The sequence below is a fragment of the Ranitomeya imitator genome, chromosome 5 (assembly GCF_032444005.1).
Source record: "Ranitomeya imitator isolate aRanImi1 chromosome 5, aRanImi1.pri, whole genome shotgun sequence".
NCBI lineage: Eukaryota > Metazoa > Chordata > Amphibia > Anura > Dendrobatidae > Ranitomeya > Ranitomeya imitator.
In genome coordinates, this window is record NC_091286.1 from 298,574,775 (window position 1) to 298,587,009 (window position 12,235).

Below are 12,235 nucleotides of genomic sequence, written 5' to 3' on the forward strand. Positions count from 1 at the left end.
TGTTAAATATAGGGGCGCATGACGCATGCGTTGCCGCAGCGTTTCCCGACGCAGCGTCGGGAAACGCTAATGTGAACGTTGCCTATATCTGAAAGGTTCTGCATGTCATGGGTTTCTTTATTCAGAGGATAGTTGATGATGATAATAATAATAATTTTATTTATATAGCGCCAACATATTCCGCAGCGCTTTACAAATTATAGCGGGGACTTGTACAGACAATAGACATTACAGCATAACAGAAATCACAGTTGAAAATAGATACCAAGAGGAATGAGGGTCCTGCTCGCAAGCTTACAAACTATGAGGAAAAGGGAATGATATAATTTTTTGACCAGAAAAGATCCTCTACATTTCACATGACAAGTCGAAGATATCCACATTATACACATAATATACTGTGTATCAGGGCCAGGACGAGGGGTAGGCAGGGTAGGCACCTGCCTGGGGCACCACCTCCTGCCTACTGAGGGAAGGGTTGTGGGCACTATGGAAAAAAACCTGACTTTCTGCGGTCGCCTGACATCTATACTGACACCGCTCACTCCTCTCTCTGCCTGCACTCTGGCCATCGCTCCCTCCCTGCATTGAATTGCATTCACGAAGACGCGAATGCAATTGCTGTTTAAACTGCCTGGGACAGGAGCAGAGGAGTTGTCCTCTCCCGTGCTTCCCTGGGATCTCGAGCAACACTAAGGCGACTTCCGGTCTGTGCCTTGTTGGAAAAGGCGCACGAAGGGTACATGGGATGTCATGGTGCAGTGACCTAATCATGCCAATTGTTGCACAGAGGAGACAGGAGCCTGGATTAGGGGTGGGTGAGGTTTTTTTTTTTTTACATATTATTGTTGTATTATTACTGTGCTGATAGTGGGAATATAATGAGTGAAGGGGCTGTGCTAATGGGAAATAAAATGAGGGGCTGTGCAGATGGGGAAACTAAAATGCGTTAAGGGGCTGTGCTGATGGGGGAAATTAAAATGAGGTGGGGGTCTGTACTGATGGGGAATAAAATGAGGTTAGGGGCTATGATGGGAGAGAATAAAAGGTGAGTGGCTGTGCTGATGGGGGGGGGGGGGGGGTAAAATGAGGGGCTCTGCAGTGTCTGAAAATACAAAGGGCTGTGCAGATGGAGGGAATAAAATGAAGGAGGGACCATTTTGTATATGGGTCTGTGGAGGTCATTATAGTGGGAGATGTGGTGACCATACTGGATAGGGGTCGTATTGAATATCATACTGTTTCGGGTGTTATTTGTGGGCCATAATACTGTATGGGCTGTTGTGGGGATTATCATACACTGCTCAAAATAATAAAGGGAACACTTAAACAACAGAATATAACTCCAAGTAAATCAAACTTCTGTGAAATCACACTGTCCACTTAGGAAGCAACACTGTTTGACAATCAATTTCACATGCTGTTGTTCAAATGGAATAGACAACAGATGGAAATTATTGGCAATTATCAAGACACCCCCTATAAAGGAGTGGTTCTGCAGGTGGGAGCCACAGACCACATCTCAGTATTAATGCTTTCTGGCTGATGTTTTGGTCACTTTTGAATGTTGATTGTGCTTTAACACTAGTGGTAGCATGAGACGGACTCGACAACCAACACAAGTGGCTCAGGTAGTGCAGCTTTTCCAGGATAGCACATCAATGCGAGCTGTGGCAAGAAGGTTTGCTGTGTCTGTCAGCGTAGTGTCCAGAGGCTGGAGGCACTACCAGGAGACAGGTCAGTACACCAGAAGATGTGGAGGGGGCCATAGGAGGGCAACAACCCAGCAGCAGGACTGCTACCTCAGCCTTTGTGCAAGGAGGAACAGGAGGAGCACTGCAAGAGCCCTGCAAAATGACCTCCAGCAGACCACAAATGTGCATTTGTCTGCACAAACGGTTAGAAACCGACTCCATGAGGATGGTCTGAGTGCCCGATGTCCACAGATAGGGGTTGTGCTCACAGCCCAACACCGTGCAGAACGCTTGGCATTTGCCACAGAACACCAAGATTGGCAAATTTGCCACTGGTGCCCTGTGCTCTTCACAGATGAAAGCAGGTTCACACTGAGCACATGTGACAGAGTCTGGAGACGCCATGGAGAGCGTTCTGCCTGCTGCAACATCCTTCAGCATGACCGATTTGGCAGTGGGTCAGTAATGGCGTGGGGTGAAATTTCTTTGGAGGGTCGCACAGCCCTCCATGTGCTCCTCAGAGGTAGCCTGACTGCCGTTAGGTACTGAAATTAGATCCTCAGACCCCTTGTGAGACCATATGCTGGTGCGGTTGGCCCTGGGCTCCTCCTAATGCAGGACAATGCCAGACCTCATGTGGCTGGAGTGTGTCAGCAGTTCCTACAAGATGAAGGCATTGAAGCTATGGACTGGCCCACCTTCTCCTCAGACCTGAATCCAATTGAACACATCTGGGAAATCATGTCTCACACTATCCACCAACGTCACGTTGCACGACAGACGGTCCAGGAGTTGGCGGATGCTTTAGTCCAGGTCTGGGTGGAGATCCCTCAGGAGACCATACGCCGCCTCATCAGGAGCATGCCCAGGTGTTGTAGGGAGGTCATACAGGCACATGGAGGCCACACGCACACTACTGAGCATCATTTCCTTGTTTTGCGGTATTTCCACTGAAGTTAGACCAGCCTGTAATTTCATTATCCACTTTGATTTTGATTATCGTTCCAAATCCCGGCCTTCATTGGTTAATAAATTTGATTTCCATTGATGATTTTTGTGTGATTTTGTTGTGAGCACATTCAACTTTGTACAGAACAAAGTATTCAATGAGAGTATTTCATTCATTCAGATCTAGGATGTGTTATTTGAGTGTTCCCTTTATTTTTTTTTGAGCAGTGTAGTATACATGGACGCTGTTTTGGACACCATACTATTTATGGGGATCTGTAGTGGACATCACACTATATATGGGGGGCTGTAGTAGTGACAGTACTATATATTTGGGGGTTGATGTGGATATCCTACCGTATAGACTGCTGTAGTGACCATAATACTATGTAGGGGGGACTGTGTGAGGAGTAGTCAAAGAGAAGTGAAGGGGTCGCACTCTGATTTCCGGTAAAAAAAAAAAAAAAAATTTGTTTTTTCAATACATCAAGATTAAAATTGTGGAGGCAGGGGCGCCAGTTCTGTCAGTTTTTATTTGTAAGTACTCACGTTGGTTCTGGTGACATTAATGTACTGAAGATGGATCTGATTACATCAATGTACTGATGGTGGTTCTGGTGCCATATTCATGTGTGATTGATGACCCTGGTGCCCTAATTATGTACTAATTATGATTTTGTCTTTGTATTCATGTACTGATGATGGTTCTGGTGATTAATAGATGACCAGAATCCTCATCACTAAATGAATAAACCATCACTACACGAATGCCACCAGAAGTGGAACATCACCAGAACCACCATCCGTTTAATGCATGATAGACACAAAAACCAGATGCATCGCTTTATTTATAATGGAGGTCTGTTTATTTTCCTCTAGGGAAATGCTGGATACCTTTTATATATTGAAACGGCTATGATTATAGTTACTCACTATTAGTTTCCATAACCATCCTTGGATTCTACATTTAAAATATAGGATGTCGGGGATGAATATCGCAATTTTTTTCACCTGTACGTGTAAATGGTCAGAAAAAAATATCTAACTTTGAAATTGCACTCACATCCCTAAAGTACACCACTTTTGTTTACTTTTTTCTTTTACATTTGATAACCTGTTTTGTGAAAAAGGTTACAATTCTAGTGGAAGTGGTCATCAGAGATTGCTACCTAACTCATTGGTGTTGAAGGGGGGATGTGCATTAGGGGTCCTGTTACCTTAGTATCTGAGCCATTCCTTTTGCTTTGGATGGGCCGGGGGAGCATTGGCTTCATCTGCCTAGGGCACCAAATTACTTTGTCATGGGCCTGCTGTGTATTGAGTTACTTATTGATACTTCATCACTTTTTTGCCTTATAAATAAAACTTTGTGCTTGGGAATAAGGCTCCTTAGTAGCCTCTATTCCTGGCATAAAAGGACTGTTTTTCTGCCCATGAAAAAGTGCAGTTTACCATTGGACAACTTCATACATTGGGGCAAGGTACCAAGAATTAAAATGGAGTTGGAGTTTGCTTAATGGCAAAAAATATCTACTCAAACCGAAACTAATGATTAATTGGGAACGGAAGTTGCAGCTAATATCATGAAAGCTACCCGATGTTTAAGCAATGGCCCACTTGCACTTCTATGCTTGACATACAGTAATTGTTCATAAAGAGAAAAGGAGGCTGCACAACTCAGACAAAGATCAGCATGTTTTAAGTAGGTGTTAACCACTTACTGCTTGAAAACCGAAAACAATGTACTACTATCGTGAAGACATATTTTATTTTTGCTTTTTACATTCTGAGGACTATTTATCAAGGACTGAGCTCATTCTTAGATGTTAATAGGAAAAGTCAAATGTAATCTCTAATGGTATATATAACCTATAGATGTGACATACAACAGCAGATATTAATATATTCATATATGACCTACAAATGGTTTAAGAGAAAAGATTAAATTAAAAAGGTATGATCTAGGGGTGTACCATAGTTATGAATAAATCAGTGTTATGTCAAGAATTCTTTCAGTGAATGCATAATCAGTATTTGATGGTAATAACACAGTACCTAGTTATAAAGATGATGTTGTGCCCAACTTGAAGAGATGTTGTGCCCAACTTGCGTTTCGCCGTAGCTTTGACAAGGGAACCAAAATCACTGGGCAGAATAAAATCAAGCCCGAAGCTTGAGCGTTTTGGCTCTCAGATTAGCAACTAGAGGTCAAAAATAAAAAAAAAAGCAATAGAACTAAACCAACCACCAACTTTATGGGAAAAAGTTACATCCGTAGAAAATAAAATTGAGGCTAGTTGCAATTACTGACAAGACTAAGTTTTTGCTGCTATTTGCATATTCTGGGAATTTGAAGCTGCATCTACTTTCCACTTTTAATGTGGTTTGAAACTCAAAAGCCGGCATTCAAACCGAGGCAATGCGGACATCTTGGCTTGCTCTGTCATGCTGGCACATTTTGCAATTACAATGCCCCTGCGACATCCTGACGTCATGTGAGGCACAGGGACTAGGTCTCGTGATGTCGTAAGGTGTTCTATGCCACAATGTTATGACCTGGTGGTTAGGAGCACCCGGAATGACCTGATAGTTAAACCTCACACAGGACAAGCTCTGGGATGTGGGAGCTCTGCTGACCGCAATCCCTAATCCTATCACTCACACTAGAAATAGCCGTGGAGCGCACCTGACACTCCCTAGGCGCCTCGTCACAGCCTAAGAGCTAGCTAGCCCTAGAGATAAAAAATAAAGCCTTAAACGTAGGAGAGGAAACCTTCATAGGAACATGACGAGATGACAACCAAACCAAATCCCCAACCCAAAGTCGGGGACCAACACAGCACCGGCAGTTAGCGAAACGTTGAGCCTTCTCCTGGGACAATGTCAAATTGTCCACCACATGAGTCCAAATCTGCTGCAACCTGTCCACCACAGTATCCACACCAGGACAGTCCGAAGGCTCAACCTGCCCTAAAGAGAAACGAGGATGGAAACCAGAATTGCAGAAAAAAAGAGAAACTAAAGTAGCCGAGCTGGCCCGATTATTAAGGGCGAACTCGGCCAAAGGCAAGAAGGACACCCAATCATCCTAATCAGCAGAAACAAAGCATCTCAGATATGTTTCCAAAGTCTGATTAGTTCGTTCGGTTTGGCCATTAGTCTGAGGATGGAAAGCCGAAGAAAAAGACAAATCAATGCCCATCTTAGCACAAAAGGACCGCCAAAACCTTGAAACAAACTGGGAACCTCTGTCCGAGACGATGTTCTCCGGAATGCCATGCAAACGAACCACATGCTGGAAAAACAATGGCACCAAATCAGAGGAGGAAGGCAATTTAGACAAGAGTACCAAATGGACCATCTTAGAGAAGCGATCACAAACCACCCAAATGACCGACATCCTTTGAGAAACGGGGAGATCAGAACTAAAATCAATGGAAATATTATCCAGGGCTTCTTCGGGACCGGCAAGGGCAAAAGCAACCCACTGGCACGAGAACAGCAGGGCTTAGCCTGAGCACAAGTCCCACAGGACTGCACAAAAGAACGCACATCCCGTGACAAAGAAGGCCACCAAAAGGATCTAGCCACCAAATCTCTGGTACCAAAGATTCCAGGATGACCAGCCAACACTGAACAATGAACCTCAGAGATAACTCTACTAGTCCATCTATCAGGGACAAACAGTTTCTCCGTTGGACAACGGTCAGGTCTATCAGCCTGAAATTTCTGCAGCACGCGCCGCAAATCAGGGGAGATGGCAGACAAAATTACCCCCTCTTTAAGAATACCCGCCGGCTCCGGAACACCCGGAGAGTCAGGCACAAAACTCCTTGACAGGGCATCAGCCTTCACATTCTTAGATCCTGGAAGGTATGAAACCACAAAATCAAAACGGGAGAAAAAGAGCGACCATCGAGCCTGTCTAGGATTCAACCGTTTGGCAGACTCGAGATAAGTCAAATTCTTGTGATCTGTCAAGACCACCACGCGATGTTTAGCTCCTTCAAGCCAATGTCACCACTCCTCGAATGCCCACTTCATGGCCAACAACTCTCGATTGCCAACATCATAATTGCGCTCAGCAGGCGAGAATTTTCTAGAAAAGAAGGCACATGGTTTCATCACCGAGCCATCAGAACTTCTTTGCGACAAAACAGCCCCTGCTCCAATCTCAGAAGCATCAACCTCGACCTGAAACGGAAGCGAAACATCTGGCTAGCACAGGGGCAGAAGAAAAACGACGCTTCAACTCCTGAAATGCCTCTACAGCCGCAGAGGACCAATTGACCACATCAGCACCTTTCTTGGTCAAATCAGTCAACGGTTTAGCAATACTAGAAAAATTAGCGATGAAGCGACGGTAAAAATTCGCAAAGCCCAGAAACTTCTGTAGGCTCTTCACAGATGTCGGCTGACTCCAATCATAAATGGCCTGAACTTTAACAGGGTCTATCTCGATAGTAGAAGGGGAAAAAATTAAACCCAAAAATGAAACCTTCTGAACTCCAAAGAGACACTTTGACCCCTTCACAAACAAGGAATTCGCACGAAGGACCTGGAACACCATTCTGACCTGCTTCACATGAAACTCCCAATCATCCGAAAAGACCAAAATGTCATCCAAATATACAATCATGAATCTATCCAGTTACTCTCGGAAGATGTCATGCATAAAGGACTGAAACACAGATGGAGCATTAGAAAGCCCGAATGGCATAACCAGGTACTCAAAATGGCCCTCGGGCGTATTAAATGCTGTTTTCCATTCATCGCCCTGTTTAATTCGTACAAGATTATACGCCCCTCGAAGATCTATCTTGGTGAACCAACTAGCCCCCATAATCCGAGCAAACAAATCAGACATCAGCGGCAAAGGATACTGAAATTTGACTGTGATCTTATTAAGAAGGCGGTAATCAATACAAGGTCTTAAAGAGCCATCCTTCTTGGCCACAAAAAAGAACCCTGCTCCCAATGGTGACGACGACGGGCGAATATGACCCTTCTCCAAGGATTCCTTTATATAGCTCCGCATAGCAGCGTGCTCTGGCACAGATAAATTAAACAGTCGGCCCTTAGGAAACTTACTACCGGGAATCAAATTAATAGCACAATCGCAATCCCTATGAGGAGGTAGTGCACCGGATTTGGGCTCCTCAAATACATCCCGGTAATCTGATAAAAACTCAGGGACTTCAGAAGGAGTGGAAGGCGAAATTGACAGCAATGGAACATCACCATGTACCCCTTGACAACCCCAGCTGGACACAGACATAGATTTCCAATCCAATACTGGATTATGGACCTGTAGCCATGGCAACCCCAAAACGACCACATCATGCAGATTATGCAACACCAAAAAGCGAATATCCTCCTGATGTGCAGGAGCCATGCACATGGTCAATTGCGTCCAGTATTGAGGTTTATTCTTGGCCAAAGGTGTAGCATCAATTCCTCTCAATGGAATAGGATACTGCAAGGGCTCCAAGGAAAAACCACAGCGCCTGGCAAACTCCAAGTCCATCAAATTCAGGGCAGCGCCTGAATCCACAAATGTCATAACAGAATAGGACGACAGAGAGCAAATCAGAGTAACGGACAATAGAAATTTAGACTGTACCGTACCAATGGTGGCAGACCTAGCGTACCGCTTAGTGCGCTTAGGACAATCGGAGATAGCATGAGTGGATTCACCACAGTAAAAACACAGTCCATTCCGACGTCTGTGTTCTTGCCGTTCAGCTCTGGTCAAAGTCCTATCACACTGCATAGGCTCAGGCCTATTCTCAGAGAACACCGCCAAATGGTGCACAGCTTTGCGCTCACGCAAGCGCCGATCGATCTGAATGGCCAAGGACATAGACTCATTCAGACCAGCAGGCGTGGGAAATCCCACCATGACATCCTTAAGGGCTTCAGAAACTTCTGACAGTACACCTCCGCTTCATCCTGACCCTTACACAAAGCCAGCAAGATTTTCTCTGCCTGATCCACTGAATTTGATTCATCATAAAGTAATCCAAGCGCCAGAAAAAACGCATCAACATCACGCAATGCAGGATCTCCTGGCGCAAGGGAAAATGCCCAGTCTTGAGGGTCACCACGCAACAAAGAAATAATAATTTTTACTTGTTGAGCGGGGTCACCAGAGGAGCGGGCTTTCAAAGCTAGAATCAGTTTACAATTATTTTTGAAATTCAGAAACTTAGATCTATTCCCAGAAAATAAGTCAGGAGTAGGAATTTTAGGCTCGAACATCGGATTCTGAACCACAAAATCTTGAATGTTTTGTACCCTTGCAGTGAGATGATCCACACAAGAGGACAGACCTTGAATGTCCATATCTACACCTGTGTCCTGAACCACCCAAAGGTTTAGGGGAAAAGAAAGACAAAACACAGTGCAAAGAAAAAAAAATGGTCTCAGAACTTCTCTTATTCCTCTATTGAGATGCATTAATACTTTGGGCCAGCTGTACTGTTATGACCTGGTGGTTAGGAGCACCCAAAATGACCTGATAGTTAAACCTCACACAGGACAAGCTCTGGGATGTGGGAGCTCTGCTGACCGCAATCCCTAATCCTATCACACACACTAGAAATAGCCGTGGAGCGCACCTGACACTCCCTAGGCGCCTCGTCACAGCCTAAGAGCTAGCTAGCCCTAATGATAGAAAATAAAGCCTACCTTGCCTCAGAGAAATTCCCCAAAGGAAAAGGCAGCCCCCCACATATATTGACTGTGAGTAAAGATGAAAGTCACAAACGCAGAAATGAAACAGGTTTCAGCAAAGGGAGGCCAGACTTAATAAATAGACAGAGGATAGGAAAGGTAGCTTTGCGATCAGCACAAAAAACTACAAAAGACCACGCAGAGTGTGCAAAAAGACTTCCGCACCGACTAACGGTGCGGAGATGCCACTCTGCATCCCAGAGCTTCCAGCTAGCAAGACAAAATCATGATATCCAGCTGGACAAGAAAACAATGAACGAATTAGATACTATCAGGAACTTAGCTTCTGCTGGAGTAGACAGGTCACCAGAAAGATCCAAGAGCGAACTGAACCAATGCAGAAACATTGACAGCTGGCATGGAGTAACGATCTAAGTGGAGTTAAATAGAGCAGCCAACCAAAGGATAAACCACGTCACCTATGTAAGGAACCTCAGAAGCAGCAGCTCCACTCACAGCCACCAGAGGGAGCCCACGGACAGAACTCACCGAAGTACCATTCACGACCACAGGAGGGAGCTCGACAACAGAATTCACAACACCACAGCATCGCCGGAGCAAGCGTGGCGGTATTTTAATGCCAAATGAGAAAGGTCACACTGCCATTGTCTGGCTACAATAGATGACCAGATTGGATGCTGGACCAGGGGAGGGCATGTCTATTTGCTCATCTCTACTAGGATCTCAGCACAACTGTCAAGTTTTCCAAGGTGAAGCCACTTTAGGATAACGCCCGCAGTCTTTTTTGACTGAAGTGGCTTCGCAGCTGGTCTTGCCGTTGTTTTTGTGGCAGCTCTGTTATCGGCATTTTTGTTTTGTACTTTCAAATTTGTAAGCTGGGCAGTTTCTAAACTAAGCCGCCCAAAGAATGAACATGTTCTTTGTTTTCACCACTTCAAGGTTTCCAATCCCTGAAGTGGTTACAAGAAGTGACATAAGACTGAACAGCAATGTTGCCTTACATTGTTGTGCACAGTATTAATTTTTTTTTTGTGATGCTTTTTATGCCTGAAAAAGACGGTGTGCACATACCCTTAAACTTTGCATGTGCAAAAGGACAAATATCAAAAATTGCCTATAAAAACTCATAAAAATGTGTTTTATCTGACATTCAAAGAGTTGTCAGTGTTTTACCTGCCACATAACACAGCAAATGTAATTTCCTTCAGAATGGAGTTAGCAAGATGCCTTTATTACCTCTAGAGGGCAGACCTGTGCCACATGTATTAGGTTGTGTCTTCACTGCTGCAGAAACGGAGCACTTGCAAGAGAAAAAAGTTTGTGATCAAACCTAACCAGACTAGTATGACTATAGCACCATTTCTTTTTGGTAATATTGAACTGTTTATGTAGCTGGCTGTTTTCATTATGCTATGTGCACGTCCAGGTGTCATTAGTACGTCTTTTCTCAGTTTTGGGTTTCTAGTTTCTTTAGTTTTCAGACGATTTGTGAGAATATAGAACATTCACACCTTTTGATTCTCTGCCTCATCACTTTTCTTTTCCTCTCCTAGTATTGATCTAGATGTATGCATATTCTGTCTGGTATAAAGTTTGCTATTGTCACTGCTACTACTTACTTGCGCGTGATATTATCAGATGAAAAGATAATTTAAAAGGTAAATAAATAATGACTACAGCCAAAATCTCCATGCACAACTTAGCTCTCAAGTCCTGTTATGGCATAGTCCTGTTTTCTGTTCTGAGCTCTGTCCATATCCATAGCTTGGATGCCAGAATCCAATTTTGTGACATTTACTTGAACTCCCACCTAAAGGGGTGTATTATTTTAAAGGTGACTAAAGGAGTTGTCCATGCCCTCTTGAATGCCCTCCCATGTGCAGAATAAAATCGCTCTCAGCGCGGTATCTCATCGATGTCATTAATTGTCCCACAAACGCTGCAGCCTTTACAGTTGTCTGATGGAAACTACTCCATCTGATAGCCGTGAAGCCTGAACAAGATATAAACAAGGTGGTATTGTAATCTCACTGACTTGCAAAATTAAATAACTCGTCAACTATGCAGCATGTAAATGCAATAAAAAAGAAAAACTAAAAAAAAAAAACATTCCAGAATTGCGATTTTTGTTAATCTTTGCTTGCAATAAATTGAATAAAAGGTGATACAAAAAGTTATATGTACCCCCAAAATGGTATCAATGAAAACTACAGCTTTGTGAAGCTATCACACAGCTTTAACCAAAAAATAGTTATTGTTCTCAGATGGCGACACTATAATGAATATTGTTTTAAGCTTAAAAACAAATAGCATATTAACATAGTTAGCAAGGCTGAAAAAGACATTTGTCCATCCAGTTCAGCCTATATTCCGTCAGAATAAATCCCCAGATCTTTCCTTCTATTGTTACGCTCCTTGAAGACATCCAGGCCTCTTTAAACTCCTCGACTGAGTTCGCCATCACCACCAGGCAAGGAATTCCAGATTCTCACTGCCCTAACAGTAAAGAATCCTCTTCTATGTTGGTGGAAAAACCTTCTCTCCTCCATACGCAGAGAATGCCCCCTTGTGACCATCACCTTCCTCGGTTTAAACAGATCCTCGGAGATATATTTGTATTGGCCCCTTATATAATTATACGTGATTATTAGATCGCCCCTCAGTCGTCTTTTTTCTAGACTAAATAATCCTAATTTTGCTAATCTCTCTGGGCACTGTAGTTCCCCCATCCCCTTTATTAATTTTGTTCCCCTTCTTTGTACTTACTCTATTTCCATCATATCTTTCCTGAGCATCGGTGCCCAAAACTGTACACAGTACTGCATGTGCGGTCTAACCAGGAATTTGTACAGAGACAGTATGATGCTCTCATCATGTGTATTCAGACCTCTTTTAAT

At 43.7% G+C, this 12,235-nt stretch overlaps 1 protein-coding gene across 7 annotated transcripts in view; it reads left to right on the forward strand.

Annotated features, from left to right (window-relative positions):
- The window catches only part of ATG5 (autophagy related 5), a 260,439-nt gene that overhangs the window by 127,609 nt on the left and 120,595 nt on the right, over positions 1 to 12,235 (forward strand). The gene's annotated exons all lie outside the window — the stretch shown is intronic.